The following is a 14,000-nucleotide window of genomic DNA, read 5'->3' as shown; positions in this document are numbered from 1 at the left end:
AGCTACAAAGTTACAGTTTTTTTATACACTCTTAGGAAAGAAGCATCTATATTAAGTATTGATTGCTTTCTGTTTAGATGTAGTAGCATCTGCATATTGTTCAGTTTATAAAAACGAGTATTTTGCTGCTGCATGGGGGAAAATCCTCAGTCCTGAAGTTAGCAAAAAACCAAATAAATTACATTTTGTAATTTGTTCTGTATTAAGAGCCTTGAAGTGCTCTAAAGTATGCAGAATTTACGGTCTCTGGCTCGGACATTTTGTACTCAATAAGATGGTCAAAGTGGTATTGAGTCAGAGATGTCTGTTATGCATAGAAAATCATCCAAGTTTGACAGGGCTTTCAAAAGACTGTTCCTTTTCTCTGTAGAGTTTTACCCCTGAATTCTCCAAGGATTATTAAGGCTACAGCCTCTCCCTCTCTTTCTTTTTCCTCATAGTGGTAATATTAAGGTAAGAAAATGTTAACTCTATTTCTGATGTAGAAATGCACCATAAGCAGCATAGTCTGGGGTGGCACAGGACCTGCGATCAAATTGGAACTTGAACCAGGGTTTGGACTCAGTCTTGGTAGGGGTTGCCTGTGTGAGGAGCCTCCCCGTCTGATAAGTTTTAAATGCCTCATTAACAGTCAAAGATAAAGGTGGTTGGTGGTGCAGAAATTGGAATAAATAGTGGAGTCAGAAGTGGAAGGACATAAACAACTTGTATTTGGAGAAAGGCGGTAAGAAAGCACGAAAAGGAAAGTATGTTGAGAAACATATGTAGAAGAAAGGATGATGAGAAGGAGGAGAAGAAATGAGTATGAGAGTTTGAAAGGAGTCAGTGGCTTGAATAACAGCAGAGGAACTCACCAATTCAGCAGAACAGGGAGTGTGTGAAGAGCTGGGGGCTGTCTGAACAGAGGAGAGAAGAAGCAGAAGAGGGAGATACTCAGTGGGAGGTGTGGAAGGTGCAGAGAGGGCACCAGTGGCTTATACCTACAAGACCTTGGACGCAGGAGAGGAGAGCTGCCTTACCTAGCGGTGTTTGATGATAATGAGTGCAAATTTATTTCCGTCAAGTTGGTTTGGGATTTACCACAGAAGAGTCCCACCAGTTAAGCCAGTACATTCTCTGCCTCTGTTATCGTTGCTCTAAGTAATTGCCACCTTCATCCTAGGGACTGTGAGCAGTGGCTGCAAATGTTGCCAGAAAGATCAGCAGAAGATCAAGTGTAAAAAAAGCTCAAGTATAACATGCATTTAGCTTCAACTTTGCTATTTCTGTTTCAGTCCTAAAAATATGGCTTCTGTGTCTAAAGCTTGTCTTTCATCTATTCTCAAGTTAATGTTCCTGGGTAATATCTGTAAACTTCATCTCACTCCAAGTGCTGGACTAGCTCTATCAGTGTACCTCATGCAGAAGATCTACAGCTTTAAAAATTGATAGAAATACATAGCACTGTTTTTTTTCTTCTGCAATGTTAGGGTTCTGTTCCTTTAAAATCCATGTATAGACTTCTCTTCTGAAGTCTATTGGGAAAACAGTGAAAAAGCCAGCAGGGCCACATGAGGGAATTCCATATTTGTTTTTGGCATTTAATTTCCATGAAGAGGAGGATCCTGTTGACACAGAACTGCTTTCTTTTTTTTTTCTTCATCTTGCAAATGTTGTGGAAGCATTAAAAATGAGTTCCTTGTCAAGATTCCAAAATAGATGTTTGCGTAGTAGATTAGATGTAAGATTTGTGTAACTTTGACAGCAGCTCTCAGGCTGGTTGTTTCATAAGCAGGATGTGAAGCTGCATCATCAGAAAGAATATTACTGCTCAAATGCATGTTGCATATACAGAATTGATCAGCTTATAGACAGATATACTGCAGTGATTCAAGAGTTGCGTGCAGATCATTAACAGTATAAAAATAGAGGTATGTGCAGTTATAACTGTTCCCTTTCTTTATGTAGAAAATGGTTTGTTGTAGCTGAAGTCTCATACTTGCCTTACCATGGTTTTACTATTGCAGACTTCAGAAGGAGATGCCTAAAACGTGAGAATTGGAGCTTGAGAAAATAAACCACCATATACAGGAAGAGTAATTGTTGTGTTTCAAAATAACCTTCACCTTCACCATCAGAAAACTTGTAGAGGTAATTTCCAGTGTGTAGGAAATGGCTCTGAAATGCTCATTCTCAAAGAAAATGGACTGAAAAAATGCTTTTTCTTCAACCTCCCACTTCTTTTAAAAGAAAATACCAGAGCAGCACATAGGCTGTAAGAGGTCCCTTGGACTGCAAGGTCGCTTTGTTTTCCAGTTGGTGGCTGAGTTAGCAGAGTGGAGCAAAGCGGTGGTGGCGGCAGTGTGGAGAGGAGGAGTGTTAAAATCCTTTTGAATGCAAAACTTTTGGGGGCAGATCTGCTCTGAGATGGGTCAGTACAGTGCCTAAAAAAAACCCCAGTGCCCAGGACATTGTAGTTAGAACACTGTCTGGGAGAGCTGCACTGTGTTGAGGAGTGATGGAGAAGTGAGGAACGCATTTTACCCGACATGAAGTGGTGTGAGGCCTGGTTGCCAGCACAGCGAGCTGGGACCTAAGGTGCTGAGCCCCAGGCACAGCCCTGCATACACACTGGTGAGCGCTTGCTTCCAGCTCTGCCTGAGGGAGATACTGTTTGCTGTTGGAATATATCATCCCTGAATTATTTGGCTTGGGGTCAGTATTCCTAAATAGAGAAGTCTCTGGTATTTCCAAGGGTTATCACAGCTTCCATAGAGCCTTTGTGCTGCTCCATAGCACCTAAAGTTTGGGTTTGTGTTGGAAAGGACCTTAAGATCATCTAGTTCCAGCCCCCATGCCATAGATAGGGATGCCTCACACTAGACCGTGTCCCCCAAGGCTCTGTCCAACCTGCCCCTGCTGCATAAAACCAAGAAGACCTATTTTCCTACAGGGAAATTGGAATGAGGGTCGGATTCATTGCTTCTCTTGATCCAGCTTTTGCAGCCCATTTAAATGGGAGAGTGATGAGACTCTTTGTGAGGAAATTACATATTTAACTGTAAAACTGCAGATGCAGCTATTTTCAGAAATCTATCCGCCCATCCTTATGCAGCTAAAAACGGCTTGTCTTGCTTCAGACAGAGGGATGACAAGACATGCAAGGTAGCCAGTCAGGCCAGGCTGGCTTGCCCCTTAAAGATTATGCTGCTGGAATTCTTTTAAACCCTGTTCTGCACCGAGTCCATGCAAATCAGCTAATTATCAGCCTCAGCTCAGGCTTCCATGAGCGCCGAAGAGTGGAACAGAATGATTTAATTTCTCTAGCATACTCTCTTGGCACTTTTGCACACAGAATATGTTGCTCTAAAGCATCCCTTGATACTACCCTTGGCAGAGTTCCAAAAGGAGTTGAAGTTAAAAACCACTCAGCGTAATTCAAGGGTTGGTAAACCTCGATTTGTCACCTTCCCTGCCTCGTGTAATTTTGCCGTCTGTAACGCGGGGCTTTCCTCTCCTCTCACACAAGCAGAGAGATGATCTTCAGAAGTGTTTAAACTGTGAATCAGGGAGTATAGCTGGCAGTGGTTCTGCATGTGGTATTCTCTTAGGCGAGTAATTAAACTGAGGTGAAGCAATCATATGAATCTTAAGTTTTGCAATTCATTATACCTAAAAGAGAAAAGACTGTATGGAGTTTTTGGTTACATTAGTAAATGAGTGTGATTGCCTTCCATTGTGACTTCGGGTTGCGTTGTGCTCGCTCTAAAATGTGTGCCACTGTCAGAGACAGTAGTGTAAATTCCCCTTGTGGAAGAGTTTGTATGTAGGGTACGGGAACATCTTGAGTGGCTGAGTGTAAATTATATAACTCACAAAACAGTTTGGGATGTGGCCAGATTTAAGCTAACAGGAAAAGGAATTTGGTCAAGAGGTTCTGTTTCTCCTCAGTAGTTGGTTCCCAATACTAGAAACACTCTTAATACCTGTTAACTCATTAATTTTACTGTAACTAACAAATTAAATGCAGGCATAAGCACTGGCAAGAATTAACCAGCTAGTTCTATTACTTGAGGTATGCTGGTGCCATTGAAGATTCCTTTAATGGTAGCTGTATTCTTTAGCTGTCTAGATACCATTAAAATGAAGCATGCCTTAAGCCTCGGGCAGGAAGGTGTAGTGTCTGTGTGTTATTTATAATAAGCCTTGACAATCAAGAGGAAGTAGTAGATCAACTAATTATATGTTGTTGGTTGCTTGTCTGTCATCTTATTACAGTGCTTCAGTATCATAATTTCCAATGGAGAAAATGGATTTAATTTTCATTATGGCTAATAATTAAGCAATAGTGTTCTCTCCGTATAAAAATGGTAAACATAGACCAGAAGTAAGTATTGGAAGTTCAAAAGATCAGTGTCTTGCATGTGTTTCTTTGCTTAGGAGAAATTCCCTTTGTTGCGCCTTACAAGAATCACGGATTAAGGCCCTATTTCAGTTTGTTTCGGTGGCATCAACCTCATAAATACCACCGTAAACAGAATACACACTCACACCCCCCTGACACAGAGTAGTTGCTCAGTGAAACTAACTGTAGTACGTGTAGTTAACTCTTTATAATTCTTTGTAGGTCATAGTATTGACGTCATAGTTGGACCTTTCTAATCCCATCTTTATTTAGATGGGGCTACATGGCGATCTGTCTCGAAAAGCTCGTGTGTTCTCATTCTGCCTTAATTCCTTGCATCTTTTTAATCCAGGCTGAAGCTGGATTGAAAATTTTAGGTAGTGAATCTCATGCAAGTACTGTAATTTATTTCAGTGACCTAGACATGATTGTGTGGCAAAGTTTGTTTTCTATTTTAAGCAGCTAAAAGCAGCAGTCTGACACTAAGCTAGAATGAAGTGTGTTTCGCAGTCCCTGAAGAATTGTATTGCTGGGTTTTTCGGGCATCCTTATTTTTATAATAATGAATTTCAAATCAGACTAAATTTAAAAAGCAAAAGTGTTTCAAAATTGTGTGAACTGGAAACTACGCAGCAAAAAACCTGTACCAGTTTTCTTTCAAACTTGTAATGGCTTAATCTTTAAGCAAAGCACTCCCAGCCAAGTTGGATGAACTGGGATTCTGGCCTTTCAACATCGCTTTTGTCCACTAGCCCAGCCTGTGCTGGTACGTTATCACAGCATGTATGTGTTGTCATTTCTGGCAGAGCCTGCACATCTGAATTCCTAATTATAAGTCATACTGGAAATGAGTATTTTTAATTACCCCTTGTATTTCAGAGCGGGGGGAAATAGCATTTAAAGTACTGAGATCTTGTCAGAATTGTTGAATTGGTATCTACTGCTGAGTTTGCAAAGGGCCTGAAGGGAATGTAGCTTCTCTAGAAGTGTCTTTGAGAAATTGGGACAGGGCTTAATGCAAGGCCAGAAGTAATGCTACCAATCATGTTTGTTTGGGCTTTTGGGGTATGGTTGGCTTGGGTATTTAGTCTTCCCCATGACTTCTGAAGGAATGGTGATTACTGGAGTTCCTCTGCTTCCTAATTGATTATGGTAACAAAATTCTAGGAAGGATTTGTTGGAGTACCTAGCACTGGACACAGTACTTCAGAGCAAGTGTGGTCCCTGGGCAGAGAGTTGGAAGGAGAGAGGTGGTATGATGGGAGTAGGAGAAAAGAGGGGAGATTGAATGAGCTGGGATTGTTTAACCTAGAAAGAATAAGATCTTCATATTCAGATTACCAGTTGGATTTTAGACTGCACCCAGTCATCAGTTGGGAAAAGTGATTAACAGCTTATTTGTGTCCAGTGCTGCTTTTTGTCTTTGACATTAACAGTATCTGTTTGTGCTCTGTGATTGCTGAGGAACAGATTCTCTCAAGTAGCAGTAAACACTCACTAAGCATGTTCATTGCATCCTTTCGGTCTCTTGCACATCTACAGCGAGAGGGCATCTACATTGGAGGGCAGCACCAACCAGCAGTGTGCCTAGTCAGAAACTGCTTTAGATGGAGAGTGAAAACCTCATTGCTTCAAGAGTTTGTTTCCAAAATGCCATTCAAAAATGTGTGGAATTGAAAACAAAATATACCAGCCTTTCTATAAGTGAGGTAGTCATTAGCCATGAGATACTGTCTTGTAGGTACTGTACCATCTTATTTTGGCCTCTTTTTTAAGTTTTCCCTTCCTTAAACTTGCCTTATAACTTTATTTCCTCAGTGGTCATCTGATCCATTGGATATCAGCTTTACATTTACTTCACTGATGTCCATTGCTGCCACATGTTGTAAACGTAGTGCATGGGAGAGCAAGTGATGACTGCTCACTCTGCACCAAAATCAATGTTCTCAGTATTATCCTACCTGAGACCTCTCTGAGACATCCTCTTTGTCACATTGTGCAGCAGACATTTGCCATATCCTTGCAAGCTCACACAGACTGTGTCTGGTTTTGGTACCTCCCTCTGTGCTGTGGGGTAGGCTGCAGGTACCAGCCTTGTCCAGATATCTGTTGTACTTTGGGACAGTGCCAGTGGGATCTGCAGGGCTCTCCTGCAGATGCATAAACAAATCAACCATGGGAATGTTTTTGTCTTCCATCAGCCATCTGGAGCATTTGAAGGCAGACTTGATGGATTGCATCAGACAGGTCAAAATACCTGTGCTTCCAGTATGGAAGTGTATTTCCAGCACACCACTTTGTGATTGCCAGCCTGCTGGTCTCCTGGGGAAGGTCTGGGCTGTGTCTGGGGCTCCAAAGCATCATTCCTTTCTGGATGCTGAGCTCTGATAAGATGCCAGCACTCTACAACAAAAGCACAGATATGAAATTTCACTCCAGTGTCTTACCCTGAGTATTTAAAAGCATTATGAGGCATTGTCTGTTGTGATTCTCTTCATTGTGCAAGATGCTTCCGAATTTCCAACTGATTTGTTTGGGTTTTTTATTTTTATTATTATTATTTTTATTTTTGTCTGTGTGAGTTGTGATGTTAATTTTTCCTTAAAGTGACAACCAGGCTGTAAGCAGATGAAGCTGCTTGTCCTGAGCAGTGTGTTCATGGAGTGAGCATGTTGCTAGCTGTATCTCATATTGGTCATCCTTACCATTAGATCATGTTGTGTGTTGAACAACTTACGCAGAGTCTCTGAAAATGATCACTGGAAAACAAATTGTTGCTTAACCATAACATTTAAATACTTGAAAGGTTTCTGCAAAGAGGAGAGGAATAATCCATGTACCAGGGTGCCTAGGGTAGGAAATATGGGTATCTTTGAAGTGAAGATTATTTAAACTAGGAAGAACTTTTCCAGGGTAAAGGATAGTGAAGCACTTGAATAGGCTGCCTGCAGAGCTTGCTGCATTTGCAGCACCGAAGGTATTTATGTGAAAGTTAGTCATCTCTATCAGAATGGACTGGGTTTGGCCTTTCCAGGGGCTGGATAATGGAGTCGTGACTTCTCCGAGTCTCCTTCAGTACAAGGGCTTAATGTTTTTAACATAAAGATCTGCAAAACTGCCTGAAAACAGGTATTTGCTGACTGGGATGTGATGTGTCAATCATTTATTAAAACTAACAGCTGTGTCCCTTTGCCCAAGACTTGCAATATTCTAAGTCCTTTAGAAACAGTTGAATGTTGCACAAAAGTTTTAATATTGTTAACTAACAAAATAGTGAGGTATCTTTGGTTGATACTCTGGAGGGAAGGAATGCCATCCAGAGGGACCTTGACACACTTGTGAGGTGGGCTGATGCCAACCTTACGAAGTTTAACTATGCCAAGTGCAAGGTCCTACACCTGGGTCAGAGCAATCCCAGGCACAGCTACAGGTTGGGCAGAGAAGAGATTCAGAGCAGCCCTGCAGAGAAGGACTTGGGGGTGTTGGTTGATGAAAAAATGAGCATGAGCCGGCTTCAGTGTGTGCTTGCAGCCCAGAAAGCAGCGGTATCCTGGGCTGCATCAAAAGGAGCGTGACCAGCAGGTCAAAGGAGGTGATCCTACCCCTTTGCTCTGCTCTTGTGAGACCTCACCTGGAGCATTGTGTGCAGTTCTGGTGTCCTCAACATAAAAAGGACATGGAACTGTTGGAACAAGTCGAGGCCACGAGGATGATCAGGGGACTGGAGCACCTCCCGTATGAAGACAGGCTGAGGAAGTTGGGGCTGTTCAGCCTGGAGAAGAGAAGGCTGCATGGACACCTCCTAGCAGCCTTCCAGTATCTGAAGGGGGCCTATAGGGATGCTGGGGAGGGACTCTTCATTAGGGACTGTAGTGATAGGACAAGGGGTGATGGGTTCAAACTGAAACAGGAGAAGTTTAGATTGGATCTAAGGAGGAAATTCTTTCCTGTTAGGGTGGTGAGGCACTGGAACGGGTTGCCCATGGAGGTTGTGAATGCTCCATCCCTGGCTCCATCCCCGGCTCCATCCCCAGTCACTAAATATTCAATTTGGAAAAACTTACTCATAGAGGGAAATAATTTGAAGGAAAGTTATCCAAAAGATGAGACCTTCTCTAGGAGCAGAAGCTGTACTTGTTAATTCTTCCAAGTATGCAGAGAGCAGCAAGAGTTTATGATGAAAAATATCAGATGAAAATGAAGCTAGTGTTTATTCTTTGTAATTGTAGTTCACAACTAGTCACATCTTTTGGAGCTGACACTCACTTTGATATGGCACTGTACTCAATGACATCGTCATATTGATTTGAATCTGTCCTTGTAAGTCTGTCTCATGTATTTTTATTGTTCCCTCTATGTTAAGGAATCACTGCAAATAGGAGTAGGAGCCCTGCTACCTTAAATGTGACTGAAGCCATAGCTTCAATCAGTGACCATTCTGGTAAAGCTCTCTAAGAATATCTGATAAAGGTGATTTAATACAGAGGGAATTAGGAAGCTAAGCAAAAGTTAAGGCTTACTATAAGTTACAGATTTCCTCTGTGGCATTTAGATTGTGAATGTTGCATTTAGATTGTGAATGTTGGGAATGTATCTCAGGAAAATGGTTTTGGAGTCAAGCATATTCAAAGCACGGAATAAGAATGAATGAGAAACCTGCAAATTAACATGAAAATATTGTAGATTCAATGTGGTGGCATTAAAGAATTTACTTTGGCTCAAATACTAGAAATGACAATTTCTATGATTAAAGGGTACCAAAATGAAGCAGCAGTAGGATGCTTATTTAATCTTTAACTTTTATGATAATGGAAACCTGTTATTTCTATGGGGATAATTCTCAAAATGGATTGGGATAAATCCTGTGATTACAAGAACCAAAAATGAATGCTTTATACTTGGAAAGAGCTTCCAGGCTGTCCTAGAAGCACTTGATAGGTGCTGTGCCAGTGTGTGACATTCATAAAGTTGACCTTTTTGATGTCAAAACTGTAAGGGTGGTGAGGCACTGGAATGGGTTGCCCAGGGAGGTTGTGAATGCTCCATCCCTGGCAGTGTTCAAGGCCAGGTTGGACGAAGCCTTGGGTGAGATGGTTTAGTGTGAGGTGTCCCTGCCCATGGCAGGGGGGTTGGAACTGGATGATCTTAAGGTCCTTTCCAACCCTAACTATTCTGTGATTCTGTGATTCTATGAAATAAGCAAACTTCAGCTAGTTTGGCTTTTTGGGTATGTATACACGCTTAACTGAAAACACAAATGTAGTTATGCGACGTCAGATTAGGTGTTCTGGTGAAAATAGGCCCTCTGGTATATAAAATTAATACCATTACACATCTGGTGGATGATAAATAAAATTATTCTCTTAGATCATCTCTCTTTTCTGCTATTCATAGCCTTTTTCTTGTCTGTGAGAGGGGTCTGCTTTTCTGTGGAGCTTTCCAACCCTCTGTTTAACAACATTGTATGTAGTCAAGTTTATTACTGTACTAGAATCTGATTTTTAAGTCCTGAAGAGATTTAAAGAGGAAGTTTTCCCTTCCACCTCTTCATCTTCCTTTGCTTTTTTTTTAAAGGAAGAGTTGAATGTATATAGAATATGCTGGAAATGAAGGTATAAATATCAAATGGTGCTTTTTGGATGTAAATTATTGAGTCCTCCTGCTGGATACGTAAATTTTAACTTGAAGAAGCTAAGTATGTGCCAGTGTCTGTTAAAAAAAATAAAGTTTGCAGTCTGTGAAGAAGGTAAAATTGGACTATTTATTGTAAGATTTGAATGGAGAAAATGTCTTTGAATTCATAGAATCATAGAATCATAAGTTAGGGTTGGAAAGGACCTTAAGATCATCCAGTTCCAACCCCCCTGCCATGGGCAGGGACACCTCACATTAAACCATCTCACCCAAGTCTTCGTCCAACCTGGCCTTGAACACTGCCAGGGATGGAGCATTCACAGCCTCCCTGGGCAGCCCATTCCAGTGCCTCACCACCCTCACAGTAAAGAACTTCCTCCTTATATCCAATCTAAACTTCTCCTGTTTAAGCTTGAACCCATCATCCCTTGTCCTGTCACTGCAGTCCCTTATGAAGAGTCCATTCCCAACATCCTTATAGGCCCCTTTCAGACACTGGAAGCTGCTGTGTGGTCTCCACGCAGCCTTGTCTAAGATTTTTAGTTTATTTTTTGTTTTTCAGCTTTACTATTTGTTGCCAATTTTTGGTGGTTTTCAGTAAATAACATGAGACTTAAGCACAGATTTTTGTCACTATGTATTGCTAGGAAGCAGAAGAATGTTACGTTACACAAGAGTAGCAACTGAATCAAGTTAGCTTTAATTTTTCCTCTTTCTTTCTGAGAGGTAGTAATAAATAGGGCACTAATATAGCTGAAGAGTACACATCAGGGGAACACAACAAGAATTTACCACCTGGAGGGAAAAACAAGGTGAAATGAAGACTTTAGATAAATTCACCTTGGTATTCTTTCTCCGTGCCTGTAACTAAACTGTATTCTCTAATCCTGAAACATTTTTCTGTTGTAACATACAAGGAAACAAGATTCTGTGATGTTAAAATGGGATGAATCTGTAATGTATCCAAGACTCTGCTCATGTTATTAATTATCCTTAATTGAGTTGGTCCTGATGTTGTCTACAACACACAGAAACCTTCCTTAAGTACTAAAGCACTTCCTTATGGATATAAAAAATGTTTCTTGACTGTATTTACATTGAAACTCTGCAAAGACCTTTATAAATGGCTTATAATTAAGAGCTGAGCAAAACTTCCACAGTCAAACCAAATTATATTGGCTAATCTTTACCTGGAGGTTTCCCAGGTTAGGGATTCTGGTTCCAGCATCCCTTGGTCATCCTACTCAGAGTGACATATATGAATGTGAGATTCATGCTGTATCCATCTCACATGTTTGGCAAGCAACTTTTTTACCTCCTCCCTCAGAGGATTAATAAAACATAATTCTAGTGATGTTTCAGATGGCTTGTATCACTTGAAACATTCAAGGTGCCTCAGAGTACGTTATACTGATAAGAAACGTCTGTTACTGCTGGAGCTTCAAACACTTCATGCAGCCAAAGCTGTATGAAACCATTCAAACTAACTGCTCAAGAAGCGTCCAAAAGAAGTAACTAAAACTTGTGGGTTTGCATTCATTTATTTGCCTCTGATCTTACTGATATTTCAGAGACAGTCAAGGCAGATTCCCAGTTTTGCTTCCAGCAATGTGGAAGATGGGTGCAGAGATTCTTGTTCATCATGTGCTGTCAAGGGCCTTGGGAGAAGCAGCAGCTATTGTTAAGATTGTGATGAAACCAAGTGTCTCGCACAGGGTGATACTGGCTGATCTTCTGCTAGTGGAATGACTGGGACTTGCATCCTTTGCACCTCACAGGTGTCTGTCATCCCACTTCTCCATCCCATTGTGTGTGTAACAGAGGCACTGACTTCTTCCCTGAAGTGAACTGAGGAGTTTTATTTCATCTCTGTATGTTAACTGTTACCATTTGTCATTGTTTGCTTGTGTCTTTTACAAGAGTAAGAAAGGAGTAGGTTTGACATTGCCATTCAGCATGCTCTTGAGATGGGTCACTTGAATTTAGCAAGCAGATTGCTTACATTGAAATGTTGTTTGGAAATGTCTAATGGGGTTCTCATGCCACCTTCCTAAGAAGCGGTACGTAAGCTGAGCGCAGGTCAAAGTCAGTGGAGAACACAGTTCCAGAGGTGAATTGGCTTCAAGTTTCCTGAGTTTCAGTTTCAACTTAATCCTTAAACAATAGCTTTATTGATGTAAACTTTCAATTTTAAAAGCTAGAATGCCAGGCTGGGGTTTGGTTCACCCATGCTTTGCTGAAGTAATCTTACCTTGTAGTGCACCTGCCTGGAGGGGCTCATAGGTGAAGGACAGACATCTATTAGAAACCTGTTTTCACCATCTTCTGTTACATAGGAGCAGGTACTATTTATACGTTGTGCAAGTGAGCAGAATTACAGCAATACTGCTAGTATGGAGTCATTTATGGAGGATACAGTAACTGCAGGATATTATTCTGAACAAAGACAAGTGTTACTGAGGAGTCTTTGAGAATCTAAAGTCTGAAATCATCTCTAATTGCTTCCAAGATTTGCTTGGTGATATTTTAAGGCTTTCAGCCAGCCTGTTTTGAGTGACTGTAAATGTACTGCAAAACAGCGTTCACACTAGACCATGGCAGCAGAAGGTATGTTTGCCCTACATACTATAATGGGTAGAAATCCCCAAGATCCCTGGGCAAGCACTAGCTGAGCTGGCAGCATTCTAGCTGTAGTAACGTGCCGCTCTCTGTGGCTGTGAACTAAATTAACCTGCACATGAGGCTGCCTCTAGCACCCCAGAAAGCCTGGCAGGACACTGCCAGCTCAGAGCTGACTCCCACATCTCCATGTTACACTGCACAGCATGAATGTGCCCACTGAGCTGCTCTTTCTCTGTTAAGCAGCTTGTGTATCAGGTGTAGCTGATCTTTCACCGGTGTTAGTGCTGAGGGACCACCTAGTGTTAGGTGGAAACATCACTTAATTCATGCAGGAGATTTCTGCGTGCAAATAGAACGGTGGATTCAGGCGTCACATTCTTCAGGAATCCTCTGTACTCACGATGCAGGAAAAAGGGTGTCTCAATAAAGGAAGGGAATGATCTTTGTATCTATAATCTTTTGTTTTCTGCTTTAACATGGACTGAAATCTTAAAAGATATAGCACGTTTCTTAATTACATTTTTATAAGCAACACTGAATGAACTGGTCTTAAGGCATGTCATCTCTAAAGCAGCTCTGTAGGGCATGTCTTCATTTCAGCCACAGCTGTGATTTGCTCTGCAATGCAGTACTGCTGATTAGACTTTGTGTTCCTTGAGTTCAGCTTGTGGCCCGTGCCAGAGGCTGTAGTCGTAGGCGTTCAGGTAGCATGGCTGGAGCTCTTGTGCCTTTTTGTTAGCTTTGGATCTTGTGGCAGTTTTTATCCTGGTATTATCAACCTGGTTTATATCCTGGTTTCATACTTCTGCTCCAACAAAGCCACACACTCTAAGAAAAGCAGGTTTGGATTGTGCCTATCAGGACCCGGTCTGGAAGCCAAAGGAAGTCTGATTTCTGGAACTGTAACAGAGTACTGTCCCTTATAGAAGCTTGAAAAGAGTGGCCTTTGTTTCCTGGAGCTGATAGTTCTGCCACCGTGATGGCTGTTCCATGAGCTACTTGTTCCTCCTTATCTTGTGTGTGAATTTGGATTTCTGACAGAAAGTGCAGTTTCTCTGCTAATCGCATCCAGCACCTGCAAGATCTTATATTCCACATGATTTTCAAGTGTTGCCACCCTGAACTTTAAAATCAGGTGGTTCTTTAACCATAGCTTCAGAAACAAAGAGTAAATTTTGGCTTTGTTCTGTTTAATAGTTCTGCATCTTCCTTATGCTCACAAAGGATCAGTACCACAGTTTATTGCCACCAAAAAATTTGGTGTTCCTGCTTCTCCCAGCCACACACTGTAGGTCTTTCCTTTGTGCTGGTTCTACTCATGGCTTAAGTCCTATGTGACCAGGATATAATGCACAAAGCT

The 14,000-nt window shown here is 41.4% G+C and overlaps 1 protein-coding gene across 7 annotated transcripts in view; it reads left to right on the top strand.

The window, feature by feature from the left end:
• PLCB4 (phospholipase C beta 4) overlaps positions 1–14,000 on the top strand; it is a 198,791-nt gene that overhangs the window by 81,038 nt on the left and 103,753 nt on the right. The gene's annotated exons all lie outside the window — the stretch shown is intronic.

Source organism: Pezoporus wallicus, unplaced genomic scaffold, assembly GCF_028554395.1.
Source record: "Pezoporus wallicus isolate ANWC-B61680 ecotype Strahan unplaced genomic scaffold, APGP_CSIRO_Pwel_v1 contig_4191, whole genome shotgun sequence".
NCBI lineage: Eukaryota > Metazoa > Chordata > Aves > Psittaciformes > Psittacidae > Pezoporus > Pezoporus wallicus.
The sequence above is the reverse complement of the archived record's forward strand: the minus strand, read 5'-3'. Positions and strand labels throughout refer to the sequence as shown.